Consider the following 16,648-nt stretch of genomic DNA (forward strand, 5'->3'; position numbering starts at 1 on the left):
TCTGCAAACTGGTGAATGAGGCACGTACGCGTCAAACTGACACCGAAAAGCCACGCACGCGATCGCCTCGAGTAATTCTGCACCGTATACATATGCGCGTCGCATCTCTCCGTGCATGCGCGCAAAGTGATGATTGAATTGACACACAAACGTGACCCGGCCTGCTCGGCTCATCAGCAGCCAGTGAAATTTGCGACGCCAAAGTGACAGGGAGAAAAAAAAATGAAGAAGCCAGCTGCGGGCTGGGAGAAAACAAAAACAAAAGAAGTGCCATCAGCACTCGGTGTTCCCAGGTGGTCTCCCTCCCAAGTACTGACCGAGCCCAATGCTGCTTAGCTTCGGTGATCGGACGAGAACCGGCGTATTCAGCATGGTATGGCCGATTTTTTTTTTTTTTTTTTTTTCAGTAACAAAAACCTTTATTTACACATATATGTACAAGGCAGCAACTCAGCCAATAGCCGAGTGCATTGATTGCTTCTAGTGTCAACGTCGGCCATATGAAGCGTGAGGGGACATTAAGGACAATAAAAAATTATGTCCAGAGGTCTGGCAAGAAAGGGTCAGAAAAAGTGTAACATATAAGCCTACAATGAGCCGCCACTAAAGGACAAAGGGGGAAACCAGAAAAGTAGAGAGAAAAACCCAAAAAAAAAAAAAAAAAAAAAAAAAAAAAAAAAAAAAAACGCCACTTGTGCAACGCAGCGTGAAGCATCAGCGGCACCCAAACCGTTCGTACTGGCGTGTCTTGAAGACCATCACAGCGCGGCAGCCTCGCTGTAGTTCCTCCTGCAGGTTTTCGTCGGTGCCAGAGGACTCCAGTGCACTCACTGTCAGAGTTCCAGTGCACTCACTGTCCACTCTGTTTTGTCCAATAGGTGCCGCCACGCTGGTTTCGGCCAACGCACGCACTCCACCACATCCACGCGCGCACGCCAGAGGGCATGCAACGCAAGCACTATCACAATGTCTCGAAGTTCTGGTCGATCACAAGACGCGTCGAGACACAAGAGCCCTGGCCATGTCACTTCGAAATCAGTGGCGAAAAATCCCCTTACTTCGTCCCAGAAGATGTGCGCCGTGTTGCATTCCATAAATACATGTTGAGTGGTCTCCCGTCGGCCACACAGGAGACAGTTTGCGCCCCATGGTAGGAAGAAACCCCGCTCTTCCTGACGAGCTTTCACGGGCAAAACTCCTGTGTGGAAACGAAAGAAGAAATCCTTGGAGCCTGTTGGAACGGGCAGCTTCCTGACTCGCTTGAGGACATCATTCTTGCCCACCCCTATGGGTGGTTGTCGATATAATGGAGGTTGCAGAAATTGTGCCAGCAAGTCCCAGTAAAGCTTTCTCGGTTTTACTGCGAGCAGGTACTCCCACGAAAAAAGCCCTTGCAGCAGCGCCAGGGACTGCGCTATCTCCTTGTAGAAGGCTGTGGCTCTCATGCCGTTACCTATTGGCTTAGTTGTGGCCAACCAAGGGGCCAAGTGCGCCGAGCCTAGATACTGAGTGGCCGCGCGAAGAAAATTATCCTTTTGGCTTCGAAAGAAAATGAGCCTTTGGACTACAAGTTTAAGTTCTACGTTCACTAAGCCCAGTCCGCCTCGCTCCATGCCCCAGAAGAGATTGCTTCGGCGCATGGGCTCTGCCGTAGAGCGCCAAACGAAGACTGCCCATGATCTGTGTAGCCTACCCACGGAGCCCCTGTCGATTGTGGTCACTCTGGCTGAGTATAGTACCGCCGGGTAGACCACCGCGTTGCATACATAGGCTCTCGTGAACATGGCTATGTGTCTCGGCCGCCATGGGTCTAGCTTCCTTTCAGCGGCAACTAGTTTGGGTTGCCATCTGTTCATGATCGCTTTGCTAATATCTAGATTAACGCCTAGATATTCGTCAATTTTTTCGGTCCATTCTACTCCAAAGAGTTGGCGGGGCTTCCCTCTCCAGTCTCCCAACCAGGCGCCTTGCGATTTGTTTAAATTTAATTCGGCTCCAGAAAATTGACAGAAGGAGTTTGCCAATCGAATCACCTCCCCCACTTGTTGTTGGGAGGTGCAAATGAAGGCTGCATCGTCCGCGTATGCGAGGACGCGCAGTTCTTGGCCGCCAAGATCTAGACCCTTGATGGTTTTAGACGCAAGAACCATGCGACATAGAGGTTCCAGATACAAGGTGAAGAGAACAGGCGACATCGGACACCCTTGTCGTACTGATCTATTCACCTGTATCGGCGCGCCTGGTATACCGTTAAGGACGATTGCAGTACTAATTTCAGTGTAACAAATTTTGAGCCAATCTATTATGTCGTCACCTACTTCGCACTGCTGAAGGAGAGAAAAGAGGAAAGCCCGGTCAACCTGATCAAACGCCTTCCTCAAATCGATCTGGAGAATGGCCAAGGGAAGGAGCCCCACATCCGCCGCCTCGCGGACCGTCCTCATGCGATGTAAGTTGGTATTTATGGAGCGCCCTTTGAAGCCGCATGTTTGATGCTCTCCCACCACAGTGCTGAGGGCGGTCTTGAGTCGACGAGCGAGAGCTCTAGCCAGAATCTTATAGTCCGTGGAAAGAAGACTGATTGGCCTGAAATCGGCTACGTCGGGGGTTGATTCGGGGGAAGGTTTCTTAGGAATCAGGACTAAATTGCTGCGCCGCATAGAAGGCGGGAGAAGTTTTCGTTTCCTTATATCCGCGAACACCTCCGCTAGAATTGGGCTGAGTTCACTTCTAAAGCATTGGTAAAATTCGGCTGTTATGCCGTCCGGTCCGGGTGACTTATTCTTAGGGAGTTTTGCAATTACGCGCTCTATCTCGTCAGCAGTCAATGAGGAGTTTGTTGCCTCCCTAATCTCCTGAGGAACTTTGGGCAGTTCGCTCAGGACTTCGGATGGCACGGGATCCAGCGGTTTTCCAGCCTGGAAAAGCTTGCGATAGTATTCATCGAAGGCCTGCGCCACCTCGCCATGCCCTCGCGCAGTGGTGCCGCTGTTAATAACCTCCCTTATAGTAACCCGTGCAGCCTGCTCCCGTTCGAAGGCACAAAAGAGCTTTGATGGCTGCGCCTCGTACTGGACTCTTTGCTCTCGACTGCGGACGAGTGCGCCCCAATAACGCCGTTCCAGTTCTGATCGAAGTTCCTCTTTAACTTTCCGAATGTCAGCAGAAAATTCTCCCGGCATCTCTTCGTTGGCCTCGACAAGGCCCTGAAGGGTGCCTGTGAGGTGCCGGATTTTAGCTTTAGCGGACGCGGCAATTTTTGTTCCGATCTCTGTGGCAATGGTTTTAACTTTTGTTTTAAATAACTCCCACTCTACTGCATTAACCGATCCAGACTTAAGCCTAGCAATATCCTTATTTACTTTATCTAAGAACTCTTCGTTGCAAAGGATAGTCGAGTTCATTATCCATCGTCTTTCCACTGTTTTTCCTGTTCGACATGTTAAGGCACCCAGCACGCACGAGACCAGGCCATGGTCAGAGAAACACACAGGGGTGACGGTGTAGCTGCGGACGCGTTGGAGCGCCTCACCGCAGACATAGATGCGATCGAGGCGAGCCTGCGCTGTGCCGCGCCAGCGGGTGTAGCGCGCAGTCGATCCCGTTCGTCCGAGCGCCACGTCCACCAGGTCAGAATCTCGAAGGACCTCTCTTAACACCCGCGCCGACGCATCCACACCGCCTCCCCCGCCCGCTCTATCACTCGTGCTGAGTACGCAGTTAAAATCACCTCCGAAGTATACGATTCCGGGGACAAGAAGAAAAGGACGGAGAGATCGAAAGAGCTCGGACCGTGCCGTTGCCTCATTCGGGGCATAGACACACACAAAGCGAGTCAGCTCCCTCCCCACAAGGGCATCAACGAGACAAAAGCGCCCATCCTCTCCCAGCTCGCAGTCAACAATGGTGACGTTATCTTTTTTCCTAATGAGAATGGCGGTGCCTCCTGCCCTTGATGTCGTGATTGTATGGAAACACCAGAATTGAGCTCCAAAGTAACGAACGAAGAATTTAGCATCGTCCGCACTGGAAATTTTGGTTTCTTGTAAAAGAGCAACGTCAACGCTGTTTTCATTAATTAAATCGAGAAGCCATCTTTTCCTTTTTGTTTTTATAAGGCTCACCACGTTAATGGTGGCCACTTTAAGCGACAGCTGGGAGGGATCCATTGTGGGGGGGAAAGCTTACCGGACATGTGGCATGCGGCCCCCGCTACCGCCTACCGAAGTACCCCTCTCCACCTCGCAAGGGTGGCTGGCGGCTGCAAGGGCTTTTCTCGTCACGCGGCGGCCTTCTCTCTTCCCCTCCTTGACATTGGGCTCGTCAATGGCATCGGTGGGGTTGGTGTTGGTTTTGTCGGACCTGTCGTCTCTGTTTCTTTCCGCAGTTCGCCTTCCTTCCGTTGTCGTTCCCTCCGTGTTTCCCCCTTCCTCTCTCTCAAGTTGTCGGCGGTCCTGTTGTTTAGAGACCGGCTTATCTGATTCCGGTCCCTGAGGCCCCTCGAGGTCGAACTCGTTCGAGGGGGCTGCAGGTTCATCGACCTCCCTGATCCCAGTGGCATCTATGGTGCTGGGTTCGTCCAGCGTCTCGGTTCGCTCCTCCTGCTGCACGGCGGCCGCTTCCGAGTTCGCGCTGCTGCAGGCCTGTCCATCAGGGAGAGAAGGAGACCCAGCCTCTCCGGGATTTGGGGTCGCTACTTCTTGTGGGGAAAAAATGGAGGCTTCGGTAAATGCAACCGCCGGACTTTCGCTGTCTGGTGGCGATTCCATGGTAGTCGCAATTTTTTCCATGTCCTCTGCGTCCATGAAATCGTCCAATGGTTGCTTCGCAACCCCCCGCTTCGTTCTGGCTGCATAAGACTGCGTGCAGTCTTCCTCGCGGTGTCCGATGGAGCGACAGGCCTGACACCAGGGAGCTTTGCACTGCCTGCGTAGGTGTCCGGTCTGTCGACATCTCAAACAAAGCGGCGCTCTGCCGGGCACGGAGATCAGGACCGGGCAGCCATAGATAGTCACCTGGTGGGGTATCTCATCGAGTGATGTCGGTTCCCGTGGCGCGATCTGAACTATTCGCGTGCTTGAACCGATATGCTCCAGGCCCGGGCGGCGCCACTTTTCGCGTCGCACCCCTTTCACATCACCGAAGCGCTGAAAATGGTGTATTAGCACCTCGTCTGGGATTTGGGGCGGGATCCAGTGGACTTTCACATCTTTCTCCTGCTGATTTGGATTAATAACCAGACATCTCTTGTTCTTGACAAATATTTCGGCCTTAGCACTTAACACTTCCATGTCATGTGGAGTCTTGAAAGTGAGCATCCAAACATGATTAAACTGGAAAACTCCTAGATTGGTAACAGTCATCATGTCAATGGATTCCGAGAGCGCCGCCGCGACATCATCGATTTTGTATGGACGCACAGATGGGTCACAGTGCAAGAAAATAGAGTTTTCACTCAGCTTGCCTGTTGGTAGCGTTGGCAGCAAAATCCTGTACTCCGGGACGAAGGCAGAACCATGGGGCGCCGGGGAAAACTGGTTTGGCGCGTACGCGCCGGCCGCTCCTGAGGAGCCCGTTTTCTCCATGACCTCTCCCTCCGAGTGCGACGGGGAGACTCCTGCATGGTATGGCCGATGGCGAGAAACAGTCGTTTCGAGAGGCTTATGTACTGTTTTAACGCCTCTGACTACACATGCAGCTAAGCGCTGTCTTTGTTATGAGGCACCGAGTGTTCATTTACATGTTCTGAGCTGTTTCCAACCATTCTGACGAACCGAGCACGCGTTGGCACTACAAAAATTGAAGAGCAGTGCGAGAGCGGCGATCGCGAGTTGTTTACACATGGATGCAGGGTGCACGGACTGCAGTCCGGGCGCCGATGAGCCCGAACTGTGCGCTTGTGGCCACGCCAAATGGTCTCAAAAACTGTGAAAATTGCACTGCAAACTGGTGAATGAGGCACGTACGCGTCAAACTGACACCGAGAAGCCACGCACGCGATCGCCTCGAGTAATTCTGCACCGTATACAAATGCGCGTCGCATCTCTCCGTGCATGCGCGCAAAGTGATGATTGAATCGACACACAAATAAACGTAACCCGGCCTGCTCGGCTCATCAGCAGCCAGTGGAATTTGCGACGCCAAAGTGACAGGGAGAAAAAAAAATGAAGAAGCCAGCTGCGGGCTGGGAGAAAACAAAAACAAAAGTGCCATCAGCACTCGGTGTTCCCAGGTGGTCTCCCTCTTAAGTACTGACCGAGCCCAATGCTGCTTAGCTTCGGTGATCGGACGAGAACCGGCGTATTCAGCATGGTATGGCCGATGGCGAGAAACAGTCGTTTCGAGAGGCTTATGTACTGTTTTAACACCTCTGACTACACATCCAGCTAAGCGCTGTCTTTGTTATGAGGCACCGAGTGTTCATTTACATGTTCTGAGCTGTTTCCAACCATTCTGGCGAACCGAGCGCGCTTTGGCACTCCAAAAAATGAAGAGCAGTGCGAGAGCAACGATCGCGAGTTGTTTACACATGGATGCATGGTGCACGGACTGCAGTCCGTGCGCCGATGAGCCTGAACTGTGCGCTTGTGGCCACGCCAAATGGTCTCAAAAACTGTGAAAATTGCACTGCAAACTGGTGAATGAGGCACGTACGCGTCAAACTGACACCGAGAAGCCACGCACGCGATCGCCTCGAGTAATTCTGCACCGTATACAAATGCGCGTCGCATCTCTCCGTGCATGCGCGCAAAGTGATGATTGAATCGACACACAAATAAACGTGACCCGGCCTGCTCGGCTCATCAGCAGCCAGTGGAATTTGCGACGCCAAAGTGACAGGGAGAAAAAAAAATGAAGAAGCCAGCTGCGGGCTGGGAGAAAACAAAAACAAAAGAAGTGCCATCAGCACTCGGTGTTCCCAGGTGGTCTCCCTCCCAAGTACTGACCGAGCCCAATGCTGCTTAGCTTCGGTGATCGGACGAGAACCGGCGTATTCAGCATGGTATGGCCGATGGCGAGAAACAGTCGTTTCGAGAGGCTTATGTACTGTTTTAACACCTCTGACTACACATCCAGCTAAGCGCTGTCTTTGTTATGAGGCACCGAGTGTTCATTTACATGTTCTGAGCTGTTTCCAACCATTCTGGCGAACAGAGCGCGCTTTGGCACTCCAAAAAATGAAGAGCAGTGCGAGAGCAACGATCGCGAGTTGTTTACACATGGATGCATGGTGCACGGACTGCAGTCCGTGCGCCGATGAGCCCGAAGTGTGCGCTTGTGGCCACGCCAAATGGTCTCAAAAACTGTGAAAATTGCACTGCAAACTGGTGAATGGGGCACGTACGCGTCAAACTGACACCGAGAAGCCACGCACGCGATCGCCTCGAGTAATTCTGCACCGTATACATATGCGCGTCGCATCTCTCCGTGCATGCGCGCAAAGTGATGATTGAATCGACACACAAATAAACGTGACCTGGCCTGCTCGGCTCATCAGCAGCCAGTGGAATTTGCGACGCCAAAGTGACAGGGAGAAAAAAAAAATGAAGAAGCCAGCTGCGGGCTGGGAGAAAACAAAAACAAAAGAAGTGCCATCAGCACTCGGTGTTCCCAGGTGGTCTCCCTCCCAAGTACTGACCGAGCCCAATGCTGCTTAGCTTCGGTGATCGGACGAGAACCGGCGTATTCAGCATGGTATGGCCGATGGCGAGAAACAGTCGTTTCGAGAGGCTTATGTACTGTTTTAACACCTCTGAGTACACATCCAGCTAAGCGCTGTCTTTGTTATGAGGCACCGAGTGTTCATTTACATGTTCTGAGCTGTTTCCAACCATTCTGACGAACAGAGCGCGCTTTGGCACTCTAAAATTGAAGAGCAGTGCGAGAGCGGCGATCGCGAGTTGTTTACACATGGATGCAGGGTGCACGGACTGCAGTCCGGGCGCCGATGATTCCGAACTGTGCGCTTGTGGCCACGCCAAATGGTCTCAAAAACTGTGAAAATTGCACTGCAAACTGGTGAACGAGGCACGTACGCGTCAAACTGACACCGAGAAGCCACGCACGCGACCGCCTCGAGTAATTCTGCACCGTATACATATGCGCGTCGCATCTCTCCGTGCATGCGCGCAAAGTGATGATTGAATTGACACACAAACGTGACCCGGCCTGCTCGGCTCATCAGCAGCCAGTGGAATTTGCGACGCCAAAGTGACAGGGAGAAAAAAAATGAAGCCAGCTACGGGCTGGGAGAAAACAAAAACAAAAGTAGTGCCATCAGCACTCGGTGTTCCCAGGTGGTCTCCCTCCCAAGTACTGACCGAGCCCAATGCTGCTTAGCTTCGGTGATCGGACGAGAACCGGCGTATTCAGCATGGTATGGCCGATGGCGAGAAACAGTCGTTTCGAGAGGCTTATGCACTGTTTTAACGCCTCTGACTACACATGCAGCTAAGCGCTGTCTTTGTTATGAGGCACCGAGTGCTCATTTACATGTTCTGAACTGTTTCCAACCATTCTGACGAACCGAGCGCGCGTTGGCACTACAAAAATTGAAGAGCAGTGCGAGAGCGGCGATCGCGAGTTGTTTACACATGGATGCAGGGTGCATGGACTGCAGTCCGGGCGCCGATGAGCCCGAACTGTGCGCTTGTGGCCACGCCAAATGGTCTCAAAAACTGTGAAAATTGCACTGCAAACTGGTGAATGAGGCACGTACGCGTCAAACTGACACCGAGAAGCCACGCACGCGATCGCCTCGAGTAATTCTGCACCGTATACATATGCGCGTCGCATCTCTCCGTGCATGCGCGCAAAGTGATGATTGAATCGACATACAAATAAACGTGACCCGGCCTGCTCGGCTCATCAGCAGCCAGTGGAATTTGCGACGCCAAGGTGACAGGGAGAAAAGAAATGAAGAAGCCAGCTGCGGGCTGGGAGAAAACAAAAACAAAACAAGTGCCATCAGCACTCGGTGTTCCCAGGTGGTCTCCCTCCCAAGTACTGACCGAGCCCAATGCTGCTTAGCTTCGGTGATCGGACGAGAACCGGCGTATTCAGCATGGTATGGCCGATGGCGAGAAACAGTCGTTTCGAGAGGCTTATGTACTGTTTTAACACCTCTGACTACACATCCAGCTAAGCGCTGTCTTTGTTATGAGGCACCGAGTGTTCATTTACATGTTCTGAGCTGTTTCCAACCATTCTGACGAACCGAGCGCGCGTTGGCACTGCAAAAATTGAAGAGCAGTGCGAGAGCGGCGATCGCGAGTTGTTTACACATGGATGCAGGGTGCACGGACTGCAGTCCGGGCGCCGATGAGCCCGAACTGTGCGCTTGTGGCCACGCCAAATGGTCTCAAAAACTGTGAAAATTGCACTGCAAACTGGTGAATGAGGCACGTACGCGTCAAACTGACACCGAGAAGCCACGCACGCGATCGCCTCGAGTAATTCTGCACCGTATACATATGCGCGTCGCATCTCTCCGTGCATGCGCGCAAAGTGATGATTGAATTGACACACAAACGTGACCCGGCCTGCTCGGCTCATCAGCAGCCAGTGGAATTTGCGACGCCAAAGTGACAGGGAGAAAAAAAAATGAAGAAGCCAGCTGCGGGCTGGGAGAAAACAAAAACAAAAGAAGTGCCATCAGCACTCGGTGTTCCCAGGTGGTCTCCCTCCCAAGTACTGACCGAGCCCAATGCTGCTTAGCTTCGGTGATCGGACGAGAACCGGCGTATTCAGCATGGTATGGCCGATGGCGAGAAACAGTCGTTTCGAGAGGCTTATGTACTGTTTTAACGCCTCTGACTACACATGCAGCTAAGCGCTGGCTTTGTTATGAGGCACCGAGTGCTCATTTACATGTTCTGAGCTGTTTCCAACCATTCTGACGAACCGAGCGCGCGTTGGCACTACAAAAATTGAAGAGCAGTGCGAGAGCGGCGATCGCGAGTTGTTTACACATGGATGCAGGGTGCACGGACTGCAGTCCGGGCGCCGATGTGCCCGAACTGTGCGCTTGTGGCCACGCCAAATGGTCTCAAAAACTGTGAAAATTGCACTGCAAACTGGTGAATGAGGCACGTACGCGTCAAACTGACACCGAGAAGCCACGCACGCGATCGCCTCGAGTAATTCTGCACCGTATACATATGCGCGTCGCATCTCTCCGTGCATGCGCGCAAAGTGATGATTGAATCGACACACAAATAAACGTGACCCGGCCTGCTCGGCTCATCAGCAGCCAGTGGAATTTGCGACGCCAAAGTGACAGGGAGAAAAAAAAATGAAGAAGCCAGCTGCGGGCTGGGAGAAAACAAAAACAAAAGAAGTGCCATCAGCACTCGGTGTTCCCAGGTGGTCTCCCTCCCAAGTACTGACCGAGCCCAATGCTGCTTAGCTTCGGTGATCGGACGAGAACCGGCGTATTCAGCATGGTATGGCCGATGGCGAGAAACAGTCGTTTCGAGAGGCTTATGTACTGTTTTAACGCCTCTGACTACACATGCAGCTAAGCGCTGTCTTTGTTATGAGGCACCGAGTGTTCATTTACATGTTCTGAGCTGTTTCCAACCATTCTGACGAACCGAGCACGCGTTGGCACTACAAAAATTGAAGAGCAGTGCGAGAGCGGCGATCGCGAGTTGTTTACACATGGATGCAGGGTGCACGGACTGCAGTCCGGGCGCCGATGAGCCCGAACTGTGCGCTTGTGGCCACGCCAAATGGTCTCAAAAACTGTGAAAATTGCACTGCAATCTGGTGAATGGGGCACGTACGCGTCAAACTGACACCGAGAAGCCACGCACGCGACCGCCTCGAGTAATTCTGCACCGTATACATATGCGCGTCGCATCTCTCCGTGCATGCGCGCAAAGTGATGATTGAATTGACACACAAACGTGACCCGGCCTGCTCGGCTCATCAGCAGCCAGTGGAATTTGCGACGCCAAAGTGACAGGGAGAAAAAAAATGAAGCCAGCTACGGGCTGGGAGAAAACAAAAACAAAAGTAGTGCCATCAGCACTCGGTGTTCCCAGGTGGTCTCCCTCCCAAGTACTGACCGAGCCCAATGCTGCTTAGCTTCGGTGATCGGACGAGAACCGGCGTATTCAGCATGTTATGGCCGATGGCGAGAAACAGTCGTTTCGAGAGGCTTAGGCACTGTTTTAACGCCTCTGACTACACATGCAGCTAAGCGCTGTCTTTGTTATGAGGCACCGAGTGCTCATTTACATGTTCTGAACTGTTTCCAACCATTCTGACGAACCGAGCGCGCGTTGGCACTACAAAAATTGAAGAGCAGTGCGAGAGCGGCGATCGCGAGTTGTTTACACATGGATGCAGGGTGCACGGACTGCAGTCCGGGCGCCGATGAGCCCGAACTGTGCGCTTGTGGCCACGCCAAATGGTCTCAAAAACTGTGAAAATTGCACTGCAAACTGGTGAATGAGGCACGTACGCGTCAAACTGACACCGAGAAGCCACGCACGCGATCGCCTCGAGTAATTCTGCACCGTATACATATGCGCGTCGCATCTCTCCGTGCATGCGCGCAAAGTGATGATTGAATCGACACACAAATAAACGTGACCCGGCCTGCTCGGCTCATCAGCAGCCAGTGGAATTTGCGACGCCAAAGTGACAGGGAGAAAAAAAAAATGAAGAAGCCAGCTGCGGGCTGGGAGAAAACAAAAACAAAAGAAGTGCCATCAGCACTCGGTGTTCCCAGGTGGTCTCCCTCCCAAGTACTGACCGAGCCCAATGCTGCTTAGCTTCGGTGATCGGACGAGAACCGGCGTATTCAGCATGGTATGGCCGATGGCGAGAAACAGTCGTTTCGAGAGGCTTATGTACTGTTTTAACACCTCTGACTACACATCCAGCTAAGCGCTGTCTTTGTTATGAGGCACCGAGTGTTCATTTACATGTTCTGAGCTGTTTCCAACCATTCTGACGAACCGAGCGCGCGTTGGCACTACAAAAATTGAAGAGCAGTGCGAGAGCGGCGATCGCGAGTTGTTTACACATGGATGCAGGGTGCACGGACTGCAGTCCGGGCGCCGATGAGCCGAACTGTGCGCTTGTGGCCACGCCAAATGGTCTCAAAAACTGTGAAAATTGCACTGCAAACTGGTGAATGAGGCACGTACGCGTCAAACTGACACCGAGAAGCCACGCACGCGATCGCCTCGAGTAATTCTGCACCGTATACATATGCGCGTCGCATCTCTCCGTGCATGCGCGCAAAGTGATGATTGAATTGACACACAAACGTGACCCGGCCTGCTCGGCTCATCAGCAGCCAGTGGAATTTGCGACGCCAAAGTGACAGGGAGAAAAAAAAATGAAGAAGCCAGCTGCGGGCTGGGAGAAAACAAAAACAAAAGAAGTGCCATCAGCACTCGGTGTTCCCAGGTGGTCTCCCTCCCAAGTACTGACCGAGCCCAATGCTGCTTAGCTTCGGTGATCGGACGAGAACCGGCGTATTCAGCATGGTATGGCCGATGGCGAGAAACAGTCGTTTCGAGAGGCTTATGTACTGTTTTAACGCCTCTGACTACACATGCAGCTAAGCGCTGTCTTTGTTATGAGGCACCGAGTGTTCATTTACATGTTCTGAGCTGTTTCCAACCATTCTGACGAACCGAGCGCGCGTTGGCACTACAAAAATTGAAGAGCAGTGCGAGAGCGGCGATCGCGAGTTGTTTACACATGGATGCAGGGTGCACGGACTGCAGTCCGGGCGCCGATGAGCCCGAACTGTGCGCTTGTGGCCACGCCAAATGGTCTCAAAAACTGTGAAAATTGCACTGCAAACTGGTGAATGAGGCACGTACGCGTCAAACTGACACCGAGAAGCCACGCACGCGATCGCCTCGAGTAATTCTGCACCGTATACATATGCGCGTCGCATCTCTCCGTGCATGCGCGCAAAGTGATGATTGAATTGACACACAAACGTGACCCGGCCTGCTCGGCTCATCAGCAGCCAGTGGAATTTGCGACGCCAAAGTGACAGGGAGAAAAAAAAAATGAAGAAGCCAGCTGCGGGCTGGGAGAAAACAAAAACAAAAGAAGTGCCATCAGCACTCGGTGTTCCCAGGTGGTCTCCCTCCCAAGTACTGACCGAGCCCAATGCTGCTTAGCTTCGGTGATCGGACGAGAACCGGCGTATTCAGCATGGTATGGCCGATGGCGAGAAACAGTCGTTTCGAGAGGCTTATGTACTGTTTTAACGCCTCTGACTACACATGCAGCTAAGCGCTGGCTTTGTTATGAGGCACCGAGTGCTCATTTACATGTTCTGAGCTGTTTCCAACCATTCTGACGAACCGAGCGCGCGTTGGCACTACAAAAATTGAAGAGCAGTGCGAGAGCGGCGATCGCGAGTTGTTTACACATGGATGCAGGGTGCACGGACTGCAGTCCGGGCGCCGATGAGCCCGAACTGTGCGCTTGTGGCCACGCCAAATGGTCTCAAAAACTGTGAAAATTGCACTGCAAACTGGTGAATGAGGCACGTACGCGTCAAACTGACACCGAGAAGCCACGCACGCGATCGCCTCGAGTAATTCTGCACCGTATACATATGCGCGTCGCATCTCTCCGTGCATGCGCGCAAAGTGATGATTGAATCGACACACAAATAAACGTGACCCGGCCTGCTCGGCTCATCAGCAGCCAGTGGAATTTGCGACGCCAAAGTGACAGGGAGAAAAAAAAAATGAAGAAGCCAGCTGCGGGCTGGGAGAAAACAAAAACAAAAGAAGTGCCATCAGCACTCGGTGTTCCCAGGTGGTCTCCCTCCCAAGTACTGACCGAGCCCAATGCTGCTTAGCTTCGGTGATCGGACGAGAACCGGCGTATTCAGCATGGTATGGCCGATGGCGAGAAACAGTCGTTTCGAGAGGCTTATGTACTGTTTTAACGCCTCTGACTACACATGCAGCTAAGCGCTGTCTTTGTTATGAGGCACCGAGTGTTCATTTACATGTTCTGAGCTGTTTCCAACCATTCTGACGAACCGAGCACGCGTTGGCACTACAAAAATTGAAGAGCAGTGCGAGAGCGGCGATCGCGAGTTGTTTACACATGGATGCAGGGTGCACGGACTGCAGTCCGGGCGCCGATGAGCCCGAACTGTGCGCTTGTGGCCACGCCAAATGGTCTCAAAAACTGTGAAAATTGCACTGCAAACTGGTGAATGGGGCACGTACGCGTCAAACTGACACCGAGAAGCCACGCACGCGACCGCCTCGAGTAATTCTGCACCGTATACATATGCGCGTCGCATCTCTCCGTGCATGCGCGCAAAGTGATGATTGAATTGACACACAAACGTGACCCGGCCTGCTCGGCTCATCAGCAGCCAGTGGAATTTGCGACGCCAAAGTGACAGGGAGAAAAAAAATGAAGCCAGCTACGGGCTGGGAGAAAACAAAAACAAAAGTAGTGCCATCAGCACTCGGTGTTCCCAGGTGGTCTCCCTCCCAAGTACTGACCGAGCCCAATGCTGCTTAGCTTCGGTGATCGGACGAGAACCGGCGTATTCAGCATGTTATGGCCGATGGCGAGAAACAGTCGTTTCGAGAGGCTTAGGCACTGTTTTAACGCCTCTGACTACACATGCAGCTAAGCGCTGTCTTTGTTATGAGGCACCGAGTGCTCATTTACATGTTCTGAACTGTTTCCAACCATTCTGACGAACCGAGCGCGCGTTGGCACTACAAAAATTGAAGAGCAGTGCGAGAGCGGCGATCGCGAGTTGTTTACACATGGATGCAGGGTGCACGGACTGCAGTCCGGGCGCCGATGAGCCCGAACTGTGCGCTTGTGGCCACGCCAAATGGTCTCAAAAACTGTGAAAATTGCACTGCAAACTGGTGAATGAGGCACGTACGCGTCAAACTGACACCGAGAAGCCACGCACGCGATCGCCTCGAGTAATTCTGCACCGTATACATATGCGCGTCGCATCTCTCCGTGCATGCGCGCAAAGTGATGATTGAATCGACACACAAATAAACGTGACCCGGCCTGCTCGGCTCATCAGCAGCCAGTGGAATTTGCGACGCCAAAGTGACAGGGAGAAAAAAAAAATGAAGAAGCCAGCTGCGGGCTGGGAGAAAACAAAAACAAAAGAAGTGCCATCAGCACTCGGTGTTCCCAGGTGGTCTCCCTCCCAAGTACTGACCGAGCCCAATGCTGCTTAGCTTCGGTGATCGGACGAGAACCGGCGTATTCAGCATGGTATGGCCGATGGCGAGAAACAGTCGTTTCGAGAGGCTTATGTACTGTTTTAACACCTCTGACTACACATCCAGCTAAGCGCTGTCTTTGTTATGAGGCACCGAGTGTTCATTTACATGTTCTGAGCTGTTTCCAACCATTCTGACGAACCGAGCGCGCGTTGGCACTACAAAAATTGAAGAGCAGTGCGAGAGCGGCGATCGCGAGTTGTTTACACATGGATGCAGGGTGCACGGACTGCAGTCCGGGCGCCGATGAGCCGAACTGTGCGCTTGTGGCCACGCCAAATGGTCTCAAAAACTGTGAAAATTGCACTGCAAACTGGTGAATGAGGCACGTACGCGTCAAACTGACACCGAGAAGCCACGCACGCGATCGCCTCGAGTAATTCTGCACCGTATACATATGCGCGTCGCATCTCTCCGTGCATGCGCGCAAAGTGATGATTGAATTGACACACAAACGTGACCCGGCCTGCTCGGCTCATCAGCAGCCAGTGGAATTTGCGACGCCAAAGTGACAGGGAGAAAAAAAAATGAAGAAGCCAGCTGCGGGCTGGGAGAAAACAAAAACAAAAGAAGTGCCATCAGCACTCGGTGTTCCCAGGTGGTCTCCCTCCCAAGTACTGACCGAGCCCAATGCTGCTTAGCTTCGGTGATCGGACGAGAACCGGCGTATTCAGCATGGTATGGCCGATGGCGAGAAACAGTCGTTTCGAGAGGCTTATGTACTGTTTTAACGCCTCTGACTACACATGCAGCTAAGCGCTGTCTTTGTTATGAGGCACCGAGTGTTCATTTACATGTTCTGAGCTGTTTCCAACCATTCTGACGAACCGAGCGCGCGTTGGCACTACAAAAATTGAAGAGCAGTGCGAGAGCGGCGGTCGCGAGTTGTTTACACATGGATGCAGGGTGCACGGACTGCAGTCCGGGCGCCGATGAGCCCGAACTGTGCGCTTGTGGCCACGCCAAATGGTCTCAAAAACTGTGAAAATTGCACTGCAAACTGGTGAATGAGGCACGTAGGCGTCAAACTGACACCGAGAAGCCACGCACGCGACCGCCTCGAGTAATTCTGCACCGTATACATATGCGCGTCGCATCTCTCCGTGCATGCGCGCAAAGTGATGATTGAATTGACACACAAACGTGACCCGGCCTGCTCGGCTCATCAGCAGCCAGTGGAATTTGCGACGCCAAAGTGACAGGGAGAAAAAAAATGAAGCCAGCTACGGGCTGGGAGAAAACAAAAACAAAAGTAGTGCCATCAGCACTCGGTGTTCCCAGGTGGTCTCCCTCCCAAGTACTGACCGAGCCCAATGCTGCTTAGCTTCGGTGATCGGACGAGAACCGGCGTATTCAGCATGTTATGGCCGATGGCGAGA

At 52.6% G+C, this 16,648-nt stretch overlaps 16 non-coding genes and 1 pseudogene across 16 annotated transcripts; all 17 read right to left on the reverse strand.

The window, feature by feature from the left end:
* Positions 1–268: 268 nt before the first annotated feature.
* On the reverse strand, positions 269–387 carry LOC146192799 (5S ribosomal RNA; annotated as a pseudogene).
* A 5,820-nt stretch (positions 388–6,207) lies between these two features.
* On the reverse strand, positions 6,208–6,326 carry LOC146192800 (5S ribosomal RNA). The gene has a single exon (XR_014707068.1). It is a non-coding gene; the product is annotated as a 5S ribosomal RNA (ribosomal RNA).
* A 572-nt stretch (positions 6,327–6,898) lies between these two features.
* On the reverse strand, positions 6,899–7,017 carry LOC146192801 (5S ribosomal RNA). The gene has a single exon (XR_014706976.1). It is a non-coding gene; the product is annotated as a 5S ribosomal RNA (ribosomal RNA).
* Positions 7,018–7,590: 573 nt separating this feature from the next.
* Positions 7,591–7,709, reverse strand: LOC146192802 (5S ribosomal RNA). Its single transcript, XR_014706977.1, has one exon. It is a non-coding gene; the product is annotated as a 5S ribosomal RNA (ribosomal RNA).
* Positions 7,710–8,272: 563 nt separating this feature from the next.
* Positions 8,273–8,391, reverse strand: LOC146192803 (5S ribosomal RNA). Its single transcript, XR_014706978.1, has one exon. It is a non-coding gene; the product is annotated as a 5S ribosomal RNA (ribosomal RNA).
* A 571-nt stretch (positions 8,392–8,962) lies between these two features.
* LOC146192804 (5S ribosomal RNA) lies at positions 8,963–9,081 on the reverse strand. The gene has a single exon (XR_014706979.1). It is a non-coding gene; the product is annotated as a 5S ribosomal RNA (ribosomal RNA).
* Positions 9,082–9,649: 568 nt separating this feature from the next.
* On the reverse strand, positions 9,650–9,768 carry LOC146192805 (5S ribosomal RNA). The gene has a single exon (XR_014706980.1). It is a non-coding gene; the product is annotated as a 5S ribosomal RNA (ribosomal RNA).
* Positions 9,769–10,340: 572 nt separating this feature from the next.
* On the reverse strand, positions 10,341–10,459 carry LOC146192806 (5S ribosomal RNA). Its single transcript, XR_014706981.1, has one exon. It is a non-coding gene; the product is annotated as a 5S ribosomal RNA (ribosomal RNA).
* A 564-nt stretch (positions 10,460–11,023) lies between these two features.
* Positions 11,024–11,142, reverse strand: LOC146192807 (5S ribosomal RNA). Its single transcript, XR_014707082.1, has one exon. It is a non-coding gene; the product is annotated as a 5S ribosomal RNA (ribosomal RNA).
* Positions 11,143–11,715: 573 nt separating this feature from the next.
* LOC146192808 (5S ribosomal RNA) lies at positions 11,716–11,834 on the reverse strand. The gene has a single exon (XR_014706982.1). It is a non-coding gene; the product is annotated as a 5S ribosomal RNA (ribosomal RNA).
* A 567-nt stretch (positions 11,835–12,401) lies between these two features.
* Positions 12,402–12,520, reverse strand: LOC146192809 (5S ribosomal RNA). The gene has a single exon (XR_014706983.1). It is a non-coding gene; the product is annotated as a 5S ribosomal RNA (ribosomal RNA).
* Positions 12,521–13,089: 569 nt separating this feature from the next.
* LOC146192810 (5S ribosomal RNA) lies at positions 13,090–13,208 on the reverse strand. The gene has a single exon (XR_014706984.1). It is a non-coding gene; the product is annotated as a 5S ribosomal RNA (ribosomal RNA).
* A 573-nt stretch (positions 13,209–13,781) lies between these two features.
* On the reverse strand, positions 13,782–13,900 carry LOC146192811 (5S ribosomal RNA). Its single transcript, XR_014706985.1, has one exon. It is a non-coding gene; the product is annotated as a 5S ribosomal RNA (ribosomal RNA).
* Positions 13,901–14,464: 564 nt separating this feature from the next.
* LOC146192812 (5S ribosomal RNA) lies at positions 14,465–14,583 on the reverse strand. Its single transcript, XR_014707083.1, has one exon. It is a non-coding gene; the product is annotated as a 5S ribosomal RNA (ribosomal RNA).
* Positions 14,584–15,156: 573 nt separating this feature from the next.
* Positions 15,157–15,275, reverse strand: LOC146192813 (5S ribosomal RNA). Its single transcript, XR_014706987.1, has one exon. It is a non-coding gene; the product is annotated as a 5S ribosomal RNA (ribosomal RNA).
* Positions 15,276–15,842: 567 nt separating this feature from the next.
* Positions 15,843–15,961, reverse strand: LOC146192814 (5S ribosomal RNA). Its single transcript, XR_014706988.1, has one exon. It is a non-coding gene; the product is annotated as a 5S ribosomal RNA (ribosomal RNA).
* A 564-nt stretch (positions 15,962–16,525) lies between these two features.
* On the reverse strand, positions 16,526–16,644 carry LOC146192815 (5S ribosomal RNA). Its single transcript, XR_014707084.1, has one exon. It is a non-coding gene; the product is annotated as a 5S ribosomal RNA (ribosomal RNA).
* Between the last annotated feature and the right edge of the window lie 4 nt (positions 16,645–16,648).

This window comes from Amblyomma maculatum, chromosome 4, assembly GCF_055883805.1.
Source record: "Amblyomma maculatum isolate TAMU_Amacu chromosome 4, ASM5588380v1, whole genome shotgun sequence".
NCBI classification, from domain to species: domain Eukaryota; kingdom Metazoa; phylum Arthropoda; class Arachnida; order Ixodida; family Ixodidae; genus Amblyomma; species Amblyomma maculatum.